This window comes from Hordeum vulgare, chromosome 1H, assembly GCF_904849725.1.
Source record: "Hordeum vulgare subsp. vulgare chromosome 1H, MorexV3_pseudomolecules_assembly, whole genome shotgun sequence".
Taxonomy (NCBI): domain Eukaryota; kingdom Viridiplantae; phylum Streptophyta; class Magnoliopsida; order Poales; family Poaceae; genus Hordeum; species Hordeum vulgare.
In genome coordinates, this window is record NC_058518.1 from 330,665,666 (window position 1) to 330,692,195 (window position 26,530).

The following is a 26,530-nucleotide window of genomic DNA, read 5'->3' on the forward strand; positions in this document are numbered from 1 at the left end:
AGTTATCCAAATCATGAAAGGCTCCATACTTGATAAGAGAAATTGCTATGTTGATGCTATTTCCATGCTTATAGTTAAGTTAGAAAAGAAATTTGTGCATCTTCATCCTATGTTCCAAAATATATTTTTGGGACAACTCGGCATACATAATCCCAAGATTAAGAAAATTGCCACCATCATCCTTATGCATGAATTTGATTTTATAGTTCGAGAAGCTAGAAATTCTTTTCTTTTCATAGAATAAATTCTGAACATCATACCATAGAGGAAATTATTCATGATAAAAATACTATGCATAGGTTAGAATCTAGTCACTATCAATGTTTTAGTGAGGATATGAGGAGCAAAGTTCCTCACACAGATTTAATGCAAGCCTTGTTCCTTAATACTTGCGGTAAATTTGAATGGGTTGCTAAAGGAATTATTGAGGGGTTTAGTGAGTATTGGCATAAAAAATACTTCTAGGGAACCCATTAATGATAAAATTCATGTCTTGTATGAAGACCCCTATGATGATGATGTTAGTGATGATATAATGAATGTTAAGATCACCAACAAGAGTCCATTCAGACAGTTGAGACAACCAACTAGAAAGGAAGGATTTGATAGGGGTTGCTTATTAAGTAATATTTTCGAATATTTCATCCTAAAATACATGAAGAAAGACAACAATTGAAACAATGCATTATGCCTAGCTAGGGGCATATAAAACAATAGCGCTTGTTGGGAGGCAACCCAATAGTTATCTTACATTTTTTGCTTTTACCTTCTATTTTGTTACGATAACATAATTATTGCTACTATAGTAATTTTGTTTTTATATTTAATTAGTGTTTGTTCCAATTAAATCCTTTGGGATTATTTGCATCATAGTAGAATTGATCATGTGCAAAAACCGAGACTTTTGCGTCCAATGCATAATTTTTCTGATTTAACTCAAACATATTTTTGACCTGATTTTTTAAAAATTATTTGCATACAAATTTCCTAGGTTTTACTAATTCTTAAGAATTTTCAAATTTACGTAAGCATGGTTTTCGTAGAAATCATTACAGATTGTTCTATTTTACATATATTTTGGTTTTTTGCTTGCATAATATGTTTGTTTTGATGATGCTATGGATTTTATCGGGGGCTATAAGTCATGGATAAGTTATAATACAATGCCTATTATGCGATAATGAAATATTAACCAATTTATAATACTACATAAAGTTTATGATATGTTCATTATACTAATAGATGTCACAAGGTTTCTATGTAGTTTTGTGTGCTAAAGTCTTTAATTTTTGCACGAGACAATAATGTATGAAGGAATGAGGAGCGGCAAGACACTAAGCTTTGGGATTCCCAAGGCACCCCAAGATAATTTTCAAGAAATACCAATCATCTAAGTTTGGGGATGCCTTAGTGATGTCTACTACACAACTTTATTCTTGTAGACGTTGTTGGGACTCCAAGTGCAGATTTTTGTAGGACAACATCAAATGTCCCTCAAATGTATGACCTAAGTTTTATCAATCCATGGGAGGTGTAGGATGAAGATGATATCTCTCAAAAATCGCTGCAATCAAATAAAAGAAGTTTCTTGTGTCCCAACACACCCAATACAATGTCAAATTGTAGTATGAATAGTAGATATAGGTTTTTGTAATCAAAAAATATAAAAGAGAAAGGTAACAAGTGGAAAACAACGAGCAAAATGGTATAGTAATGCTTGGAGATAAGTCCTAGGTTCATACTTTCACTAGTGCCTTCTCTCAACAATGCTAACATTGTAGAACCATACGGTCACCTCTCAGTGTGTGACAAAGAATCACTCAAAAGTTCATAAGTAGCACAAAACATAAGATGAAATTGTTGTAGGCAGCGGACCACCTCAAAGTTATCCTTTCCAATCAATCCATTGAGCTATTCCTATAAGTGTCACAAAAAGCCGTTGAGTTCATTCTATAATAACACCTATGATACATATCAATCAACCCTAGTGTCACCTAGATACTCCAATGTGACCTCAAGTCTCCGTGGGTTAATTATATGACATGCATCAAACAATTTCGGATTCATCATATTCAATCCAACACAAAGAACTTCAAAGAGTACCTCAAGATTTCTATCACGGAGCGTAGTAGGAAAAAGTGCAATCAACCCCTATGCATAGATCCCCAAGGTCATCAGAATCCGCAAGTTGATGCTAGGATACCCCATTATCACCACGGGTATCCACATGCAACACATATCAAGTGTCCTCAAATCCAATATTCAATCCAACATAACGAGATCTCAAAGGGAAGGATTCAATTCATGACAACAAAATAGCAAGGGACGAACACGATATGATCCAACTATATTATAAAGCCCGTGATACATCAAGATCAACATGAGAGAGAGATCAAATACATAGCTACTGGTACATACCCTCATCCTCGAGGGTGAACAACTCCCTCCTTGTCATGGACACTGTCGGGATGATGTATATGGCTACCGGTGATGATTTCCTCTCTCCGGCACGGTACTGGAAAGGCTCTAGATGAGTTTTTCTTTGATACAGAGAGTTGAGGTGGTGGAGCGGAAGTTCCCTCCTAATTTATGAGGGTTTTTGTATGTATAGGATGTTTCAGCGTTTGAAACATGCCAAACAGAGCCACATGGGGACCACCACACAATAGGGCGTGCCCTATTGCCTCGTTGCCCAAAGTTGGCTTTCCTATGGTGGATCTTTTCTCCAATATTGCTCATATGTTCCAGAAAAAATTATCAAAAAGTTTCGGGCGATACCGAGAACTTCCATTTTCTACACAAAAAACAACACCATGGTAATTATGCTCAAACAATGTTAGTACGGGTTAGTTCTAAATAAATCATATAAAGTGCCTCAAAATCATATAAACGTATTGTAAACATAGGCAAATATGGCATGAATACTTCATAAATTATCGATACGTCAGAGACGTATCAGCATCCGCAAGCTTAATTACTATTCGCCCTCGAGTAGGTAAATGATAAAAGAAATAATTTATGAAGTGTGAATGCTAACATAGTGAATAGTTTAGAACATTGATAATTTCAGTCACTTTCCTAGCATCAAAACCATCAACTTTTGCTCATAAAAGTCATCATAATAGAGTAGCAATCAATTGGCATGTCATGGTTCAAACAATGCATTCCCTTGAAACTTAACAACATATGTTATTAGTCATCAAAAAAATTCAAAGTATCATAAAGTCTAAGTAAGAGATCCAGATACTCAATTATCATATAATCTTCTATGATTGCTAATACTCAAAGCATATTTTTATAGGAAACAACATCCATGAAACACAAAGAAAGATAGGGGCTCAATGTTTTGCCTCCCGACATACTTATCATGAAGATAATTGTCAACAAGAATGAATCATGATCAAATATATTTGACTAGATATACGTGTTTGGATCTTTCCACACCACATGATGTTTTCCAACTAATATATTGAGGTTGAATAGGCAGTTGACTCAACATGAAGAGTAAATAACATGAAAGTAAATAGATTGTACCTTTGCAAAGGGAAGCAAGAATTTGCAAAGGCGCCAGAACTCATGGTTTAAAACAGATAAGAATACATTTTGGGTGTTGTGCGTTTCCTATCTTACAACAAAGTTTTCGACCTCTTCCATGATAATCACATTATTGGCAGTTCCGAAACAGAATAGTCTATGAAGATCTGAATGAACACCATAATTCCATGAATCTAATAATTCTGAAAAACTATGTCATCTCACGTAATTTGCATATAAAAACTACGTAAAAATTTCAGAAGTTTTTTATGCTCCAAGAAAATCAGATAAATTGTGCAGTCGACGTAAAAGTTTCTATTTTTGCACAGAATCAAACTAACTAGTATCCACACTATCCCAAAGACTTTACTTGGAAACTTATTGAAATAAATGACACTATACATGATTAATATAGTAGCTTAATCATGTGAACACATAAAGATAGAAATGAAAAGTGTTGGTTTGTCTCCCAACAAGGGCTTTTCTTTAATGCCTTTTAGCTAGGCAAGATGATTTCAATGATGCTCACATAAAAATAGTATTTGAAACATGTAAAAGAGCATCATGGATCACATGGAAAGCACATTTAAGTCTAACCCACTTCTTATGCATAGGTATTTTGCAAGCAAACAATTTATTGTACCAAGAATAAGCTTGCATAGGAAGGCAAAACAAGATTGACTTCAAAAGTTTGAACACATAGAGAGAAAAATTGATATTATTGCAATACCAACAAGCATATGTTCCTCTCTCATAATAATTTTCAGTAGCATCATGAAGGAATTAAACAATATAACTATAGCATAATGCATTCTTTCCATGATGCACAAGCATATAATTTTCATTACTACCCACATAAGGAAATGTATTCGCATGGATAATAGTGGGAGCAAACTCAAAAAAAACTACCATGTGATACTTGAGTGACATAATCCAATTGAAAATGAAAATCATGATAACAAGTTCCATGGTTATTATTACTCTTCATAGCATACATGGCATCACCATAATCATCATAAATAGCAACTTTGTTTTCATAATCCATTAGAACCTCTTCCGAAATAGTGGAATCATCACTAAATAAAGTAATGACCTCTCCAAATCCACTTTTATCATTATGAAAAGATTCAACACTCTCCAAAATAGTGGGATCACTACCTCCTAGAGATGAAACTCTTCCAAAACCACTTCTATCAATATAATCATTATAAATAGGAGGCATGCTTTCATCATGATAAATTTTCTCATCAAAACTTGGGGACAAAAAATATCATCTTCATCAAATATAGCATCCCCAAGCTTGTAGCTTTGCATATCATTAGCATCATGGATATTCAGAGAATTCACAAAAACAATATTACTATCATGCTCATCGGAATTTAGGTTAAGCATTTCTATAAATTCTTCCATTAACAATTGAGCACAATTTTCCAGACTATCATTTCAATGAAAGACATTAAAATGGCGAAGAAATTGAGGCAACCTAAATTCCTTTTTTTGTAGTTTTATTTTATAAAACCAAACTAGTGAAAAACAAGAAAGTAAAAGATTTAATTGCAAGATATGAAGATATACCTTCCAGCAGTCACCTCCCCGGAAACAACGCCAGAAAAGAGCTTGATGACTACTATGCAATTGTATTCTTGATGACATTGTTGGGCCTCCAAGTGCAGAGTTTTGTAGGACAACAAAAAAATTCCCTTAAGTGAATGACCTAAGGTTTATGAATGTGTGGGAGGTGTAGGATGAAGATGGTCTCCCTCAAATAACCCTGCAATCAAATACAAGAAATCTCTTGTGTCCCCAACACATCCAATAAAATGGAAAATTGTATAGGCGCATTAGTTCGGCAAAGAGATGGTGATAAAAGTGTTTTATAGTTAGTAGATATATGTTTTGTAATCTGAAAATATAAAAACTTCAAGGTAGGAAGTGGCAAAAAACAAGCGAAATGGTATAGCAATGCTTGGAAATAAGGCCTAGGGTTCATAGTTTCACTAGTGCAATCCCTCAACAATGCTAACATAGTAGAACCATAAGGTCATCCCTCAACGTGTGACAAAGAATCGTTGCAAAGTTAATAAGTAGAGGAGAACATAAGTTGAAATTTCTGTAGGTAGAGAACCACCTCAAAGTTATCGCTTATGGTCAATCCATTGAGCTATTCCTGTAAGTGTCACAAACAACCCTAGAGTTCATAATAGAATAACACCTATGATACATATCAATCAACCGTAATGTCACCTAGATACTCCAATGTCACCTCACGTATCCATGGATTAATTATATGTCATGCGTCAAACAATTTCAGATTCATCATATTCAATCCAACACAAGGAACTTCAAAGAGTACCCCAAGATTCGTCAAACAAAGTCTCCGTTTTGCCGCGATTCTATCTGGAGACATTTTTGGTACCTTTTGGAGGGGGATTCGATCACAAAGGACTTCTACATCAACCTTGCTTCCTCCATGAAGATGTGTGAGTAGTTCACCATAGACCTACGGGCCCATAGATAGTAGCTAGATGGCTTCTTCTTCTCTCTTTGATCTTCAATACCATGTTCTCTGTGATTGTCGTGGTGATCTATTCGATGTAATCTTCGGTTGCATTGTGTTTGTTATCATATGAATTGTGGGTTTAGGATCAGAATATTCTTTCAAAGTAATTGAGTCTTTTCTAAATTCTATTATGCATGATTATTGTAGCTTCGCATTTCTCTCTGATCTATCCGTTTGGTTTGGCCAATTAGAATGATTTATCTTAAGTGGGAGTTCTGGGTTGTAGTTGGTTCAATCTTGGGTGTTGTATATCCCAGTGATAGAAGCGGACAAGCCACGCATTTGTGTTGTTACTAGCAAGGATAAAATGACAGGGTGTGAACATATTGATTGCCTTACTTTGTCTATATCATGTCATTTTGCTCCAAGGATTAATCCGTTTGTTATAAACTTAATACCATAGATGTATGTTGGATGGCGGTCGGTTGGTGGAGTAATAGTAGTAGACGCAAAAAAAATTTGGTCTACTTGTTTATGTACATGATGCATGTATGCATGATCATTAACGTGAATAACATCATAACTATGCGCTTACTATGAAATGTCCAACAGTAATTTGTCTACCCACCATATGCTATTCGTTCGAGAGAGAAGCCTGTAGTGAAAACTATGGCTCCGGGTCTACTTAATAAAATTTCAAAAAACCTAAATACCTTTTGACTTTATTTACTTTTACTTTTATATATCTATCCTAATTAGAATTAATCCTTGCAAATAACAAGTCCAAGGGGATTGAAATCCCTCTTGCCCGCGTTAGGTGCAAGCGTTTAGTTTTGTGTGTGTAGGTTCTTACGACAGAAATTTGAATTGATTCTCCTATTATTTCTATAAACCTTGGTTCTCACCAGATAGAAATATTTACCTCTATTATATTGCTTCACCATTCCTCTTCAGGGAAAACCCAATGCAACATAAGTAGCAAGGAGGAGTCCTGCTCCTTCATGGCCACACCAATGTGGGGCTTCGTCCCTCCCCAAGTCAGATTCCCCCTCTCCCTTCACACACACACACACACACACACATATATATACATATATACATCTACATATATAAATATATATATAAATATATATATATACATATATATATACCCGTGTGTCTGTGTGCGCGCGTGCATGTGCACGCGCGTGTGTGTGTGTATGTATGTGTGTGTGGTGAGGGGGTGCCCCTTTAGGACACACAACTCCCTTTGATCCGGGCGTCCCCTCCCTCTAGTTCTCCTATCTCTAGTTCTTGGTATAGACTTGACTTCTAGTTTTCTCTGGTCCTCACTAGTCCTCATAATAGAGAAGCCCTGTGAGGTCCTCTTCTCCCTCTTTTAAATCCTCGGTGACTCAAAAAACTGGATGACGAAGCATTGCCAGATTGTGAAGGCCGCATGCATGCAATCCATAGAGAGGTCGTGCTTTCGGTCATCGGTTCGAGGGTTTGTTCGTGAGTAGTTCGAGGGACTTCATCAATAATCTATGCCAACACTTCTTATGTTGCAACTCGAAGTTGATAAAGATCCGATTGATAACCGACAAGTGTAGGGATTGTTTGTATCCTTTCTAGATAAGTAAGAGTTTGGAACCTAACGAGGACCTCAAGGTAGAATTAACATTCTCTCAACCACCTATACAACTCTACGCACACTCATGCTTACTTCACCTAGAACAAGTATGAAACTATTTTGCGGGAAGGAAACTAGAAGTACTTAGTAGGTGTAATAGATAGTTTTGCAAAGTAATAAGGAACACGAAAGTAAAAGTTAGGTACTGTTTTAGGAAATATTAATTTAGTTAGTTGTTCAGCAGAAAACTTTTTGGTGTAACGCAAGAGAAAGATTGTCCATAGGCAATTGAATATAACATGATAGATACTTACCATATGCAATGTGGGACAGGCATACGGTAACACACTTTACATACTTCGATCATATGAACTTATGATTGAACCTCTAGCTACCATCCACAACTACTATAAATCATTAAGGTAAACACAACCATATCATTAAACATCAAGTCCTCTTTACTCCCATACACAAACAACTGGCTTACTTTGGTGTAAGCTTTTGTCACTCTAGCTACCCACTATAAGCAAATTATGAACATATTGCAAACCCTCCAGCGGGATTCCTTCACATGTGCGCCCCGCGGAACGCACCTTAGCACAACACCATATCAACAAACAACTAATATCAATAACATCAGACCACAATTAACCAGTAGGACAAAACAGATATACTCAAACATCATAGGATAGACACACATCATCAGATAATAATATATTGCATTACCCACCATGTTTAAGTAGAGACTACAGTGGGGAGACGAGGGTTTACATCGCTACATAGAGGGGGGAGAGTTGGTGGTGACAGCGGTAAATTTGTTGGTGTAGATCGTCATCATGATGGTTGCCCCACAGGTGCAACAGCGCCACAGGGAGAGAGGGCGAGAGATCCCCCCTCCTCATTCTTCTTCATTGGCCTCCTCCCTAGATGGGAGGAGGGTTTCCCCTCTTGTCCGTGGCTGCCATGGTTCTCGGAGGGCAGGAGCCCCTCCGACATTGGATCTATCTCTCTATTTCTCTTCTCTTTTCACTCCTGTTTTCTGGACCTTCACCGTCTCTTAAATATCAAGACATTCGTAACTATGATCGGGCTGAAATTTTGAGGGTTATCGGAAAAATATATTTCTTGCCATGAAAGAAGGGCCTCAACCGACTAAAGGGGTGTCCCCAAGGCATTAAGGCACGACCACCCCCTGGTCGCGCCCTGTTGCCTTGGGAGAGCTTTGGGTATCTTGTGGCATTGATTCTTCTTCCCAAAATTCACATATATTCCAAACAAAATCTCTATAAATTTTTATCACATTTGGACTCTGTTTGATATGGAATTTCTGCAAAACAAAAAACGCACAAAAACAGGAACTCGTAGTGGGCACTAGATAAGTAAGTTGGTCCCAAAAATAATATAAAATGTTGGCAAAAATGTATGGAAGTTGTATAACATTGGCATGAATACTTCATCAATTACTGATACATTAGAGACGTATCAGGATCCCCAAGATTAATTCATGCTCGTCCACGAGTAGGTAAATGATAAAAGAAATAATTTATGAAGTGTGAATGCTAGCATAGTATATAATTTATATAGGAACTCTTTTCTCATAGAACTTCTCATGATAAAGTAACAAGCTATTCATATGGTAAAAATATATACTATAAACTTTCTTGAAAACTAGCAAACTATGTTCTCAGTCATCAAACAATTATAATTCATCTTTTTCAGGAAGGGTTTATGTAAGAGATTTCATTTACCAAATTCCACATACTCAACTATCATTTAGTCTTCCATGATTTCTCACACTCAAGGTATATTTTTAGAACAAGAAGCTTCAGTCAAACACATAGGAAGATAGGGTCTTAATGTTCCACCTCCCAACTTATTTATCTCAGGAATAATGTCAACAATGATGATTCTTGATCACCTATATCCAGTCGGATATATGTGCCTCAATCTTTCCGCATAACATGATGCTTTCCAACTAATATATTGAGGTTGGAATAATAATTTGACTCAAAAAGAAAAGAAATGAACATGAAAGTAAATATATTGTCCCTTCGAAGAGGAAAGCAAGGATTTGTAGAGGTGCCAGAGCTCATTGTTTTAAAACAGAGATGAATATGTAATTTTGGGTGGTGTGCCTTTCATGTCAATGTCACAAGAGAGTTTTCAATATCTTCCGTGATAATCACATTATTGGCGGTTCCCAAATAGAATTGAAGTTTTACTCCCCCAAAACAATAAAATAACATTCCATTCCTAGCCATATCCATGAGTGCCCTCCAAACAATCAACTTTCTATAGGGAGTTCTTGTATTATGCAGGACCGGGCATCCTTTTTACCAGCCTCTCTCATGCAATTACGAGTGAATAAACACACATCATGAGAATAAATCGCTTAGCATGGAAGATAATGACCGCCTCGTCGCTTCATGAGTTTTACGAGCACATAGAATGGATGTTTATTTGAAGGTTTTAGAGGTGGCACCTACAAATTTACTTGGAATGGCAGTGAAATGCCATATATAGGTAGGTATGGTGGACTCTCATGGCAAGAAACTGGGTTTAGTGGTTATGGATGGACAAGGAGTATACCTACTTAGCGCGATTTTTACGCTAGAAAAGGATCTAAAGCAAGTACCACATGTTATTAGATCCATGACAATATAAATTCTATGTAAATATAAGCAAACATAACCATTACATTGTCTTCCTTGTCCAACATCAACTACTTGATCAAGTTTGAAAATAATTAATGCGGCTCACAATCATATAAGATGTCCAAGATAGTATATTTATATATGAAATCTCTCTTCCTTCAATATTCTTACATGAATTGTTCAACTGACTAATGCTATGTTTGCTAACCTCCAATAAATTTTATTGCTTATACTCTTACTATGTGAAGTCACTACTCCCCATGGGACAAGCAAATAAAGCTTATATAATTTCACATCTTATGACATTCAATTCATTCAACATTTTTTGTTAGGATATAAGTGAAGCATAAGAGTGTTCATCAAACTACTCTCAACAAGATATAAGTGAAGTTCATAGAGCATTCTTCAATGAATATAGAGAGACCAGTATCAAAACACAAAAAATATAAGTGAAGCACATGAAGCATTCTGTAAATCAACCAAGGATTATCTCATGCCAGCATGGTGCATAAAATAAAAGGGAATAGTAGACACAAAATATGCTCCAAGAATAGCACATGTAGACGAATGAGAACTTTAGGATCAAGATTGGCTAACCGATAATTGTTGACGAAGAGAGGTGGGATGCGTAGCATCCCCAAGCTTAGATGCTTGAAATTTCTTGTGACATTTACTTGGGATGCCTTGGGAATCCCCAAGCTTGAGATTTTGTATCCGGTCAATCCTCTCATATCAAGTTTTCATCTAAGTCTCAAAAACTTCATCCTCACAAAACTTGAAATAAACTCTGAGATAGGTCAGTGCAAATAATAATAAATCTGCACTTCATGTACTACCAAGACAAGTTTCATAATAATTTTGAAATGTTACGTACCGTATACTATCATTCCAGAATTTATATCTACCAATATAAGCCATGAAAACTCTAGGATATGTAGATAATAAAACTATGTCAACAATTTGTCCAAACAAAACAGTTTATAGAAATTCATCTAAACAGTGTACTCCTGTGTCTCCCAAAATTCTGAAAATTTAGGACAAGATAAATACTTTGTATTACAGTACTATATAAAAGTTTCAGAAACTTTCCATGTTCCAGTAAAATCGTATAATTCAAATACTACAACAAAAGTTTCTGTTTTTATACAGCACACCACACACATGCAATTCAAGCACTCTAAAGGCAATTCTTGGAAATTTTTATTGAAAAACAGGATTATAACTTATAAGTAATAGCAAGAAAATAATAACGAAATAACATGATGCTCCAAGAAAAACACATACTATGTGACGAATAAAAATATATATCCAAGTAAGATATACCGATAATGTTGAAGACGAAAGAGGGTATGCCTTTCCGGGCATCCCCAAGGGTAGACGCTTGAGTATTCCTTGGATATTACCTTGGGGGTGCCTTGGCCATCCCGAATATTAGGGTCTTGATGCTCCTTATTTTCCTCATATCGGTATCTCACCCAAAATTTGAAAACTTCAATCACACAAAAGTTAACAGCAATCTCGTGAGATCCGTTAGTATAATAGGCAAATCATAAAATTTAGGTATTGTCATAAACTAATTAATATTTAACTATTGCATAAGGTACAATATTCTAACTTCTCCATGGCTTATACCTGATACGTCCCCAATGTATCTATAATTTTCCATTGTTACATGTTGTTATATTATTATTCTTGGATGTTTTATGATCATTTTATATCAACTTTATATCATTTTTTGGGACTAACCTATTGAAATAGGGACTAGTGCGAGTTGTTGTTTTTTTCTCTTTTTTCCTTCATAGAAAATCAATATCATATGAATTACAAATTCCACAAAACTTTATGGAGATATTTTTTGGACTAGAAGGAAACTTAGGAGTCAAGAAGGCGCACCAATGGTGGCCCAGGCGGTCCACTAGACACCAGGGAGCGCCCAGGGCCCCTTGCGCGGCTTTGTGTCTAGTGAGGTCCTCGGGTGCCTCCTCCACCGCCTCTAAGCTCTATAAATACCCCCAAAATTTAGAATACCTTAAAGGAGTCGACGAAAAATTGTTTCAGCTGCCGCAAGTTCGAGAAGCCATGAAATACAATCTAGAGCTCGTTTTGGAGAGGAACACGATCTCGGAGGGGTTCATCGTCCTCATTGGTGCTCCTCCGATGATCTGTGAGTAGTTCATATCATACCTACGGGTATGTAGGCAGTAACTAGATGGCTTTCTCTCTCGTTTTGTTTCTCAATACAATGGTCTCTTGGAGATCCATATTATGTAACTCTTCCTTTTGCGGTGTGTTTGTTGGGATCTGATGAATTATGAGTTTATGATCAGATATATCAAAACATATTTATGCTTGATTATTATAGTCTCTGATTTCTCCTCCAATATTTGGTTTTTGTCTGGCCAACTTGATCTTTTATCTTGCAATGGGAAGAGGTGCTTTGTGATGGGTTCGATATTGCGGTGCTCAATCTCAGTGACACAAAGAGACATGACACACATGTATCTTTGCTATCAAAGATAAAACGATGGGGTCTATTCCTACATGAATAAATCATGTCTACATCATGTCATCATTCTTAAGGAATTACTTCGTTTCTCCATGAACTCAATACACTAGATGGATGCTCGGTAGAAGTTGATGTGTGGAGTAATAGAAGTAGATGCAGGCAGAAGTCGGTCTACTTGTCTTGGGCGTGATTCCTATATACATGATCATTGTCTTGAATATCGTCATAATTATTTGCTATTCTCTCAATTGCCCAACAGTAATTTGTCTACCTACCTTTTTTTTGTTTTCTCGAGAGAATCCACTAGTGAAACCTATGTCCCCCGGGTCCTCTTCACATCATCTATTTGCAATCTCTACTTTGATATTCGTGTTTCTATTTTATTTGCTCTTTTATTTCCAGATCTATATTATCAAAAAAACAAAAAATAACTTGTTGCATTTTTTTTGCTATCACTCTTTTTTGCATCTATCAATCTATCCTTACTTTACCCACGAGGGATTGACAACCACTCGACATGTTGGGTTGCGTGGATTTGCTATTTGTGTGCAAGTACCACTTACATAGTCTCGTGGATCCTCCTACTGGATTGATACCTTGGTTTCATAACTCAGGAAATACTTGCCATGGCTGTGCTACATCACACTTTAAGCTTGGAGGGAAACCAACGCAATCACCAAGGAGTCAATACCCCCCAATACAATCCATACCATCATCAAAACAAGCAAACTTTAGAAGCAAAAAACAAAATCTGTCTAAAACAGAACAATCTGTAATGATCAGCAGAAACCCATACTTGTGAAACTCAAAACATTCTGAAAGATTAGGAAAACCTAGGAATTTTTTACACTAATGTTGTGTAAAAATTCAGATCAAAAAGATGTTCATGTAAAATAAGAGAAATTCTGCACTAGACGCAAAAGTTACTGTTTTTGCACATGATCAAATCTACTATCATCCAAATCACCCCCAAAGACTTTACTTGGCACATTATTCAAATAAAATACACAAAAAATGATTAATATATTAGTATAATCATGTTAACACACAAAAACATAAAGTCTAAGTGTTTGGTTTTCTCACAACCAGCGCTTTTCTTTAAAGCATTTTTGCTAGGCATTATAATTTCAATGATGCTCACATAAGGATAGTTGATGAAACATGCAAAAGAGCACCATGTATATTGTGAAAAGCACATTATTTTTATGGTACAGTGGTATATACAAGGGGATAATTATTTTTGTTGAGAAGTTGTTGTAATCAAGATTCCCAAAGTTTCCATGGGTATGAACAAAGTTCAAGGCTAGCTCCCACTTCAACGGTGCTCATCTTTCTTACTTTCACCTTTCTTTTTGAAAAAGTTTTAGGTTCCCCACTTTATTTTTTAATTATTTTAAAAGCACATGGCACAATAAAATGACTCCCTAAAACTTCCGGGTTGTCTCCCTCACAGCGCTTTCATTCAATCCATTAAGCTAGGCATATAGCGCTCAAGTAATTGATCCACCCGGATCTGAAGGTATATCAAAGCCAATTTTAATTAAAAATGATTTCTAGTTTAGTAGTGATCACAAAGTGATATATATATAATGTAGCAACAAAGTCTAACTCTCTTTCTATGCATTGGCATGTCATAAAAGAATAATTCATGCACATCAAGTAAAGGCGAATACATAGCATAATTAGTTTCTTGCAATTTTATCGTATTGGAAACACAGAGAGGTGAAGATTTAGTTTCTCTCTCCTAATAATTGTAAATAGGATCAGCAAGCACATGCACATTATATCTATCAAAATCGTCAAGTGTAGTGGTAAAATGCAACCCATCAATATAATCATTAATAGGTGCAAACTTCTCCGATATGATGTAGTTGGGAGAATTAAAACAAATAATAGGACTATCAGGTGTGGGTGTGATAGAAACAATATCATGCTAACATAAGTAACTATAGAAAGTTCATCTTCATAAGCATAACTAATATTGGCATCACGACTACAAGCATAACAAGCATGTACTTCATCAAAAAGGGATATTTCAAACGAAACGTAGGGATCATAGCAATTATCATAGCATTCATCCTCCGGTGTGTGCGAAGGGAAATTAAATAATCTATGAGTTGAAGAGTTACACTCATCATAAGGCGAGCATGGGTAGCTAATCTGCTCTTCCTCCTTCTGTTCTTCGCTCTCATCCTCATCTTTTTCATCTAATGATCTCACATTTTCAGCAATTTCTTCTTCCATAAATTCCCACAAAATATTATTCTCTTCCAAGGCAGCAAACATTCTTTCAATAAAAATTTTAACATAAGAATTAGACGCATAGTTCTCATAGCAATATTGAAGTACGGAAATTTTTTCATATTTGTAAAGAGTAGCATCATAGTTTTCAATCAAAGTAGCAATTTCATAAGCATCCTTAAAAGCAACAAATTCTTCCATTTGTTCAACATCATAATAACAATAGGCCTCCTTGGCATAGGAAGATAATATTTCATCATTATTAAACACACATTGGTAGGGATGGTGTTTTTTTGTTTCTTCAGAACAACAAGTAAAATCATGTTTTTCGCAGAAATGCCAAGCATAACAACACAAATTATTAATTTGATGCCACAAGAGTTTCCCTTTTTCAGATAAGCGGTGTGGCACATAATAAGCATGCTCGTTTAATTATTTTCCCTCAACTAAGCCAGTTGGGTTTTCATCACGAGGACAAAGGTATCGAAGATGATCCAAGTAATAAGCTTCAATAGTACAATAACAACACCTGGGTTAGCATGTACATCTATTTTTCTGGTATTTCGCGTTTCCTATGCATTACTAAAGATATAAAACAACTTAGAACAAAAAATAAAAATACTTAGTGATAAATCAAACAAGCACACACGAGAATATCAACCGCTACGCTATTGCTCCCTCGCAACGGCGCTATAAAAAGGTCTTGATTACCCACAAGTGTAGGGGGCCATTCGTAGCCTTTTCGGTAAGTAAGAGTGTCGAACCCAATGAGGAGCTAAAGGTAGAATTAATATTCTCTCAAGTTCTATCAATCACTGATACAACTCTATGCACGCTAAGGCTTACTTTACCTAGTACAAGTACACAACTATTTTGCGCGAAGGAAACTAGAAGTACTTAGTAGGTGTAATAGATTATTTTGAAAAGCAATAAAGAATACGAAAATAAAAGTTAGATATTGGTTTAATAAATATTAATTTAGTTAGTTGTTTAGTAGAAAGCTACTTGACGTAACACAAGAGAATGATTTTCCATAGGCAATTGAATATAACATGATAGATAGTTATCATATGCAATGATGGAGAGACATGCGTAACACACTTTCTGTACTTGGTTCATATGAACTTATGATTGTGTGACATCCCCGGATTAGGCTACAGTACCCCTATAATCAAGCTACACTCATCACCATCATTAAACTAATCATGTTATTCACCAGTGCATGATCAACCTTGGAATCGTACCTCTTTTAGGATTCCTTTGAAATCCAAAATTCAGATAATAAGTGGAATTAATAATTTGGCAAACCTCAAAGAAAAAATCATGTTTGGGTTACAAATATTCACCTGGTATTTATAAAATTAGAGCATATATTTTAGAGGATATTTTAGTGCATCTAAAACAATTTATCAGAGGCCATAATAATTATTAAATGCCCTTTTTCATTTTGGCAATTTTCAAATGATTTCTAAAAACCCTCAAACTTCTTGTGGCAGTGCCATAATTTTCTTTAAGATTAATGGACCAAGTCCCATATTTTTATAAATTACTTTGAGGCTAAAATTAAATACAAATAGAAATGAATAAAACAAAACTATGAATTAAAAAAGAAAAAGGTAAATAAAAGAAAAAACATGAACCCCCTTTTGCTGGGTCGCGACCAAAGTAGCCGGCCGAGGTGGACCAGCCAACCTACCCACCTAGCCCGAGGGGTATAAAACCACCTAACTCTAAATTCCCCCTCTCCCCACTTCCTCTCACTCCCATCCCAACGGCGCCCTCCACCTCCTGCTGGTTCCCCCCTTTCGGCCTGAGCCTGTCCGATGCCCTGCACCACTCCGGCACCGGCCGACGCCGCCTCACTGTTGGCCTCCTCGTCGTGCCTTCGCGTCCTCCTTAACTCCTTCCCGCATGGCTTCACCAAGCCTCGTTGGCTCACACCGGTAATGAGAGTGAGCACCCCTTCCTCCTCTGCTCTCCATACCCTCCCCACTCCGGCCACCATGCCCCACTCCCCCTCCAGCGAGCTACCCTGGCGCCGTGCCCCTCGTTGTCGCAGCATCGACCGCGCGCGCCAGCCAAGCCCAGGCACCACCACCGCAGTGGTCGTCCCTTGTTCTCCATTCCACCACCGACCATTACCATCAGTTCCACCCCGCTAGCCTCTGGCCCATTTCTCCTCACCGCTGCCTCGCTCCGGCCACTCGCCGCCACATCACCCCTGCGAGCTCCCGTTGTTATCATGATGTTGCTTGCTCGACGCCCGCAACTGGTGCCGCCGCTTGCCCCAACATCCGCCCCTATATGCCCCCATCGGCCTCGCTTCGCTGCTAGCCGTCGTGCTGCTCGCCGCTGCCGGCCACATATCGCCGGCGCCACCCTGCTGCCCCCTCGATCTTTCCCCGAGCACTCCGGCCCCTCTATGTCAACCATGGGGGATAACCCCCATACGAGCTAATCCCCCTTTGTAGGGAATGACATATGGGACCGAGCCTCCCTTAAAAACAAAAATAAACAAATATATATATATATATATATAATAAATAATAACTTAATTCGTTAACTTAATTAACTTGTGGTTATACTATTAAATTAATTAGATTAATTATATAAAATAATTCGTAATCCGGATGAAAATAATTTATACATGAAAGTTGATCACAAAAACTAGATGAACCCGGATACTGTGACATCCCCGGATTAGGCTACAGTAATCTCAGTACTTGAACTACAGTAAATCTATGCAAAGGATTCCACGTCACTGTGGTTCTATTGTTGATCTCGTGGTAGTCGAAATCGAGTCGAAGTTCGAAGTCTAAAAATAAATCAAACGGAAAAGTTTTATAATATTTGAAATAAAAATTGTCGGGAAAAGTTATTAAGGATTTCCCAAATAAGTTATAAAAGTCAATCGGGCATTTTGAAGTTACTACAATCCCTATATAGTTAAAACACGAACTATATGTGTAAAAATAAAATAAGATTATAAGAAAGTAATTAAAAAAAGTCTAAACCCCCTAGCCCAACTGGGCCAAGTTGGCCCAGCCGGCCAGGCTCCCAGGCAACCCTAACCCGCGACCGAACCCCCTCCCCTCGCTCCCCATCGGCCGCCGCCAGCAGCCCCCCTGGCCGATCCCACCAACCCCCGTGAGGGCCCCCCTCACCTACCGCCCCTCGGCGCTCGCACCAGCGCCCCCCAAATCGAACCCAAACCCCCTGTCCCGGTAACCCCGTGTCCCGATTCCCAGCAGCCACCCAAATCGAACGCAACCCCCTCCCACTTCCCCCACGAGCACCCCTCCTCCGCTCGATTACTCTCTCTCTCTCCCGCATCCAGCCCCAGTCCCCTCGATCTCCCTCCCCCTTCAGCCCTCCCGTCGGCCCCAGATCCGGCGCCCCTCCCGTCAACCTCCTCTCGGCGGGCCACCCCCCCATCTCCGGCGACCTCCCATCCACATCGGCCTCGCCCCCCCGGTGGCCTCCTACCCTGCCGGTTCCCTGCTCCCCCACCGGCCGTAGTACACCACCCCTCCGGATCCGGCGGCCGAGGCCCTCCCGGTTCCCTCGTCGGCCGAGGCCCCCTGGTTACCCCGTCGCGTCGGCCCCTTCCTCCCGCTCGCTCCAGGAGGGACCGGGCAGGGAGACCCCTCCTCCTTGTCACGCCGGTCGGCCCCCTCCGGGAGGCCTCTCCGGCGATCGCCCTCGCCGGCACGTCCTCACTAGAACCGTCACCGCCTCGTCTTCCTCCTCGCCGTCTACTCTGACTCACGATAACTCCGGGTTCACCGGGCCCTCTCATCAACGTCAGTGAGCCCCTCCTCGGGCTCCTCCCACCATCTTCTTCCTCGCGTCGTCCCGGTTCCGTTCCGGCAAACGGCGTTCCGATCCGACGCCGTTAGGTTCGCATAGGTGATCTTAGAGATGTGTCCCTCTCTCTGTGATGTTGAAAGTCTTTGTTAACACAAAGGTTGGAGTTGTGAGATGAGAAAGAAAGAAATAAAACTAAATGTTGTATTGCGTATGTGTGTATGTATAAACGGCGTACGTATTTTGTATGTATGAGATGCACGTATGTATGTATTTGTGTATGTCGGTATATGACGGAATACGTTATTTGTATGGATACGTGTATGTAGGAAATATGTGTATGTGGCCTAAGCCACTTACCGGTGGGGCCAACTCCCCCCGCTGTCTATGACAAGGAGGCCCCACACCCTTTTTTGAGTAAATGCGAAAATGAAAATATAAAAATAAAAATAATGTTTTTATTATATAAATAAATAGATATGTTATTTAATTAATTATTTGGGCAATTAGAATAATTAGAGTATGACACGTGGGTCACCCATTAAATTAATCTGATTAATTACTATTTAATCTTAATTAAAAACTTGTGTCTATGACGTTTGGGACCCACTGGTTAGTTGACCAGTCAACTGTTGATGTCATAATAGCATTTAATTAAAATATTTAAATTTGTTTTTAATTCCTAATTATTGAATAAAACATTAAATTTAATATAAAATAAACCGTAAGTCACATCAAAATATTTTCAACCTGAAAGTTGATTAGCAGAACGAGACAAACCCGGATACACGGTCCATTCATCTATGATGCGTCCCTAGCATAGCAATCGTGGAACATTTCCATCATTTCCACTCTGACTGGTAGTAGTCCGAGACCCGGAAAATATCGTTAGATATTCTTTCGACCCGTCTATGACGAATGTTGCTGCATTAGCTCATGTCTAGCCTGCTTCTTGCCATGTCATGCATTGTGTTGCACAGTTGCTATTATTTATTGTTTCTTCCCCCTCTTCTTACCGGTAGACCCCGAGACAGACGCTGCTGCTGGATACATCTACGCCCCTGCCGATCAGTCCTGTGCCGCAGAGCAGCAAGGCAAGCAAACCCCCCTTGATCATTCCTATATCGCCTATATCTTTCTTCCTACTGCTTGCATTAGTATTTTGCTACTGTTGTAGTTAGCTCCTATATCTGATGCATAGCCTATTTTCGACGAGCTGTTACTTTGAGTGATGTACCTTTAATATGTTTAGTATAGGTGGAGCAGTCATCCCCTCTGACCCCGTAGTCCAGTTGCCCCGCTTGTTTTCAAATCTCAATCCCTGATCGACGAGCCAGTCCCGACACATCACATACAACCCCCCTTAGTTGTACGACGCTACAAAAATACTATCGGGTACCGAGGGTGACACCTCGCTAAGTACTCCTGATGATATCTCTGGAGTATAACTAGTCGGTCATGGTTATCGAGTGTGATTCCTCTTTCACCATTCCCAACGATGCCTCCGTCGTGCAAGCCCTCAAGTGTGGGACCCCCGAGGGTGATTCCTCTAAGCCCACCTTGACGGAAACAACGTTCAGAGTCCAACGAGGGTGATACCTCGGATTCCCCCCCCCCCCCCCCGATGTTACAACACCACAGTTAATCGACCTTGTTACTGGGATCATTGGTGATTAGTTGTAAGACGGGTGGATTCCCGTGAGATTGTGTTGATGGTATAATTAAAATGATAATGCATTTGGGTATTTGATCTCGGTTGGTCGGAGACCTTTTCGCACTAACCGTGTGCGCGGGAAGAATTATGGGTACTCGGCGTCGCGGTATCAGCCGAAGCTTTTCAGATGTCAGCAACGTAGTGGCTCGTGCCCGAGTGGTCCCGAGATGCATTGTGCTTGTAATTAAGGGATGCTAGGACTAACGTCGGCCGCCTTCGCATCGTGCAGGAGCGCGGAGGGGAACTGGGCCCATGAACCCTTTGCGCTTAGGATTTAGATGGGCGGGCTGGCCTCTCTGATTAGTCTTAGGTGGGGCTGCGACGTGTGGATATTCTGAGGCCGGGCATGACCCAGAAAAGTGTGTCGGGCCAGAGTGTTATCGAGCGTGACGGGACATGTGGTGCACCCCTGCAGGGATGAAAATTAACTATTCGAATAGTCGTGTCCACGGTTACATGACGACTTGGAGTTGGTCCCTGATCTTATACAACTACAATTGTTACTTAATTGGTAGTAGTTGCCTCGGGATTGCTTCCTCGCAGGGAGTCGAGGGAGGATATCTGAGCGTGACCTCACTTTAATATTATTGCAACAATATGACTATATTTTGTGTTACACCTGTTCTACTCTCGTCTATTGCTGCAAGACCCTGAAAATGCTAGTCTTCGATAGGACTAGGCCTTCTCTCTCTATTCTCGCATTGCTGCATTCAGTCCACATATAAACACCCCCCTTCTTTGATACTGATGCATACTTAGAATAGTTTTGATGTAAGTCTTGCGAGTACTTTGGATGAGTACTCACCGTTGCTTTGCTCCCCCTTTTGTCCCCTTGATTTGTTGCTGTGACCAGATGATGGAGCCCAGGAGTGGAGTTTCCTGCCGATGTATGCCATCCCGATGGTGTCTTCTTCATGGAGGCCGTTGAAGATAGGAGTAGTTTAGGAGGTTCCCAGGCAGGAGGCCTCGCCTCGTTCGATCGTTGTATCGTTTGTGCTGGCCTTCTCTAAGGCACCCCATGTTTTATGTCTCTACTCATATATTTGTTGCTTCTGCTGACTCGTGTGTTTATCGAGCTTCTGTATTCTAGCCCTCGAGGCCCCTGGCTTGTAATAAGAAGCTTGTATTATTTTATTTGTGTCTAGAGTTGTGTTGTGATATCTTCCGTGAGTCGTGGGGTTTGATCGTATGCATTTGCGTGTATGATTAGCGTTCGAGGGCGTCACAAGTTGGTATCAGAGCCGACTGCCTGTAGGTAGCCCCCTTTCCAACTCTTTGGCCAAAGTTGAGTCTAGTGTTTGAAAAACTTTACTAACACTCATGTTGTGGCTTACGGGCCCGCATCTCAATTGGGTGATATTAGTATCTTTTACTCCTTTCCTATACTCTGGGTTCTACCCTCTCTTCTCTTTCGGGTTAAAGATTTTACTAACTCTAACATTAGGTTCTCATAAATATTTCCTCCCGGAGAGCCCCGTATTCCAGACGATGGCTTGATCCGTCAGAAGACTCCGATGGTACTCTCCGATGTTTTCTCTCGAGAACTTGTGCTCATCGCTCTTGCGATTTCCTTTCATCCATCAACCACTATGGATGACTACATACAAATGTCGTTCATACTTTCTTCTCCAATTGCTCTTATTTTACGAGAGGCAACATATTTTCTTATCGGGGATTCGCCCATCATCAGTTGTCATGGGTTTCGAAAGTTCTTCGACTTACTATTCGGTCTTTTGAAATATTCTGTAGCATAAAGTTCATGACCTTTCTCACCTACTTGCATTATGGTTAAATCCATATGGCTACCAGCATTCATTAAAATCCTTTGTGATTTTCCTGTGATCTTATCGATTCTACCTTTGCTTGAATGCACACAATCATCTGTTGTGACTCATAAATTATCTGTAGGCTCAGATGTGCTTTCAGACCGAGCTGGTTCTCGACAAATCAATTTTTGGTTGGTTGTCCATCTAAGTCCATTCAACCTACTTGTATTTGATCGGAGCATCTGATTATGATACGCCAACCTGGAAAACATAATTCCTTTGGTGATTAAGTATCGATATTTTTCAAATGTTCTATAACCCGATGCATTGCATCCTATCTCCCTCTGATTGAGTACCGATACTCACATCAGATCATTTGTGGATTGCCAGACTCATTCTGAGTTATTATCCGACGTCATCCTTTGCTTTAGAAAATTCTTGTGATTGCTTCCCCTCACACATGATGCCATTGGTAAATTGTGTCTTCTCCCTTTGATAAGTTGTACCATCCGATTTGTCAGCCATGCCCTTCAAGCATGTGTTAATTACTCTTGAAGTTTGTGATATATGTTCCTAAGATGCCCCGATGGGTTGAACATATGCCTTCCTAAATCAATATGACCCGAAGAGTTTTCTCGAGTCTTACTCTTCTGGTGTTATGCCGGTTTTTCTTTCAAACCTACAACCGATCAAAGGCGAGGAATAAATGGCAGGTGATGCATTGATGAAGTAGGAGTCGACCTTGAACCTTGTGTTCATGCCCATGGAAACGACGTTGATCTTACCATAGAAGCTTCTCATATCAATAATCATTCCTTCTATGGTTACATTTGGTAGCTATGATCTTATCCTTTGCAATCGTGGTTCCGACCATGTTGTCCTACCTTGATTTCATTCTCAGACGAGTTAAAGTACTTGTCTTCTTCAGATAAACACACCGGTCCAAACCTTAAAGTTGATCTACCTCCGAGTATTATTCCTTGTAGCTCGAGGATATCGTGGTGCTATGAAACTTCTTGTGAGCTCCTTATCAACTATGTTTTTTCCTTAATTCCAGTTGCCTCGTGTTTGAGTTGTTGGACACGCAAGTACATCGATAACCGAATCGAGTATGCTTTGCGATTCAACAACTTTTAGCAATCTTCCTTGTTTACGAGTTTGTACCCGATCATATCATTCCAAGTTGTTAAGCTACATCATCATCGTCAAGTTGGAGCTTGACCATGCTATCTATACCCTTCCTCCCTGGAGCACAATTCCAACTATGCGTTAAGCTTGCATCAAGATTTCCACATCATGTTAGTGGTCCTGAAAGGCAATCTCAATTCTAAGCTAGCAGTCTTAACTGTGTTTCCGGCAACCTGTGGCTTCACCATTCCCTTGCTTGATGTCGTCGCTGATCGATTACATCTTCATGAAGTTCTCGACAATTGTTTCATGATCATCATCACCATTCCGAGCTCTTGCAGGGTATCAATCGAATGCATGATGAGAACTGCCATCCTTGCCCCTCGATGATTTGTGTTTTCATCAACAACGTTTTTGCCTCCCCGCCAACACAAACGTGTTCATGTTTTGTGTTGTCCCTTAAGTTCCTTGCTATTCAGCTTATGTTATCTTCTACCTTGGAGTATTGCTATCTTTTATGTCAAGAATGTCGTGAGGATTGCACGCGTCTTAAGAATTCTTGATATAGTAATACGTCTCGCCATCACCATTCATTTCTTGGTCCCGCGTTGTTTCAATCAGGAATACCAACAAGTGAACGCTGATGTGAGATTCCAATACTTCTAGCAACCCTATTGCCTTGAGGTTAACAACTGATTGTTTCATTCTTAAGTGTGTTGGGTGTTGACTCATCATTTTTGACATTGGTTGTGCTACTTCGTCCATGTTTCCAAGTGCACCCTTTAACCAATGTTTAATTGTTGATTGATCCCTCGAGCATGCGGCATTATACCATTTGACTTGACAAATGTTATCTCCTTGATATTATAAATTTTGAAAATTCGTCTCTACCAAATATTGAGGATTGTTGTTGAGCCCATCGGCCGCACCCTCAAGTTCTCCATGGTTCGTGATGAAGCTTTTGAAAGCACTATCTTTGTACCTAACTCATGAAGAATATGTTGGGTAGAAGAAGTGTACTTCCCAAAGTTCACGTGCACTCTTTCCACCGTGAATATGTGAAAGTTTTGTTTCGCTTCCTTTCAGGAAATACCAAATCATTCATGCATGTGTGAAGTGTTATATGTTATGAAGAGTTGTTATCTTCACTTCATATAACTTCTCTTAGCACACCAAGCCACTGACTGATTTGATCAAGGGAAAAGAAGTTCCTTCCTAAGAATTAATCTAGATTTACACATGGAACCTTGTTATCCTCGATGATGGTTTCCAAATGAGGACTCAGTTGCATTTAGAGGTAAGAATTCTAGGTGGGCAAGAATATCTTGACATTGTGTTCATATGTCTTACAGTCGAACTCATGATCCAAAAATTGCTTGTGTAGCTCATATCATGAGAATCTTGCATCTTCATTTTCTTCTCAGGCATCTTGAGTCTGAGGCGTCCCGACACCAATCAGATCTGAATCTCGGGCAGATACGATGGTTGAAACATTTTCCAATAATTATAACTTTGGTCTTATGTAATCAGGTATGGTGATGTCTTGTTTGGCACACCAGACCGAAGGACCTATTGTTATAAGTTCTTCCATACGTAAGGTTAGACATTCGACCATGCGGAAACTAAATGGCTTGTTTTATAAGTTGTTTTTGATGAATCCTTGTGTAGCCAAATCCAACCTTTGTCTGATGACCATGTCGATGCTACCTCGAAGCACGGATGTGGTACTTTAGATTTCAACAGGGACATTGGAAGCGCAATGCTAAATTGTTCCTGATCGATTATCCAATCCGTATGGTATGGGTAAAAATCATGATTCTTCTTGTCTCCTTATCAAAATGGTTGTGTATTGGATGACCTATCAGGTATACCATACTCTATGTTTTCCTCGGGAATGGTATACTTTAATACTTGTGTGTGTGGACACATTTTTCCTTCCTATTGGTCTGTTTGACCTTTCTTGTGGCATTAATTATCTAAGCAGTGTTAACTCCCTGCTTAGGTAAAGATATCGGTATACAACTCTGTCAATAAGACCGTGTTGCTATTGTAGATAACATTCCGGTAGCCGTCGGTGGACGAGAACTTTGCCTTTTGGTCCGCCTCATTTCAACGAGCAGGAAAATGGTTCTATTCGTCCCCCACCCTTGGTACCGATGTTGTTCCAACATAACCGACAGGCTATCCTCTAACATGTCTTGCTACCAAGACCGTATAATTTTTCACCCCTGTGCCTACTCTCGGCCCACATGGTGGACCCATAACCCAAAGTTCCACATGATTGAAACCTGACTCTCCTGTACATCTTTGACTCCAAGGTATCCCTTACACTTGGCTTCGTATGAAAATTCTCGAGCCACCGTTCAATGGACCGATCACTCTTTGGTCCGGATATTATTCAACATGCCAAAGATCAAGTCCTCATTATTCATGAGAGTTTTAAGGCTGCTCAGTCTCGTCAGAAGAGTCAGTATGACCGTCATCATCAGGATATGGTCTATCAACCTGGCGAAAAGACATATCTTCGTATCACACCAATGAGAGGTGCACACTGTTTCGGGATCAAGGGCAAGTTAGCCCCTCACTATATTGGTCCTTTGATTATTCTTGAAAGGCGTGGAAGAGTGGCTTACCAGTTGGAACTGCCGGCGAACCTTTCTTAGGTTCGCGATGTCTTTCATGTGTCTCAGCTCCGCCGCTGCTTCAAGGATCCTATTCGAGAAGTGGATCATGATATGCTTGAGCTGCAACAAGACCTCTCTTATAAAGAGCATCCGGTCTGCATTCTCGACCAAGCTGAAGTAAGACTCGTCGCAAAGTCACCAAGTTCCTTAAGGTGAAGTGGTCAAATCACTCTGAAGATGAAGCCACTTGGGAACGCGAGGATCATCTTCGTGATGAATACCCCAAGCTCTTTCCGTCTACCTCTTAATTCTCAGGACGAGAATTCTTGTTAGTAGGGGAGAGTTGTGACATCCCCGAATTAGGCTACAGTAATCTCAGTACTTGAACTACTGTAAATCTATGCAAAGGATGCCACGTCACTGTGGTTCTATTGTTTATCTCGT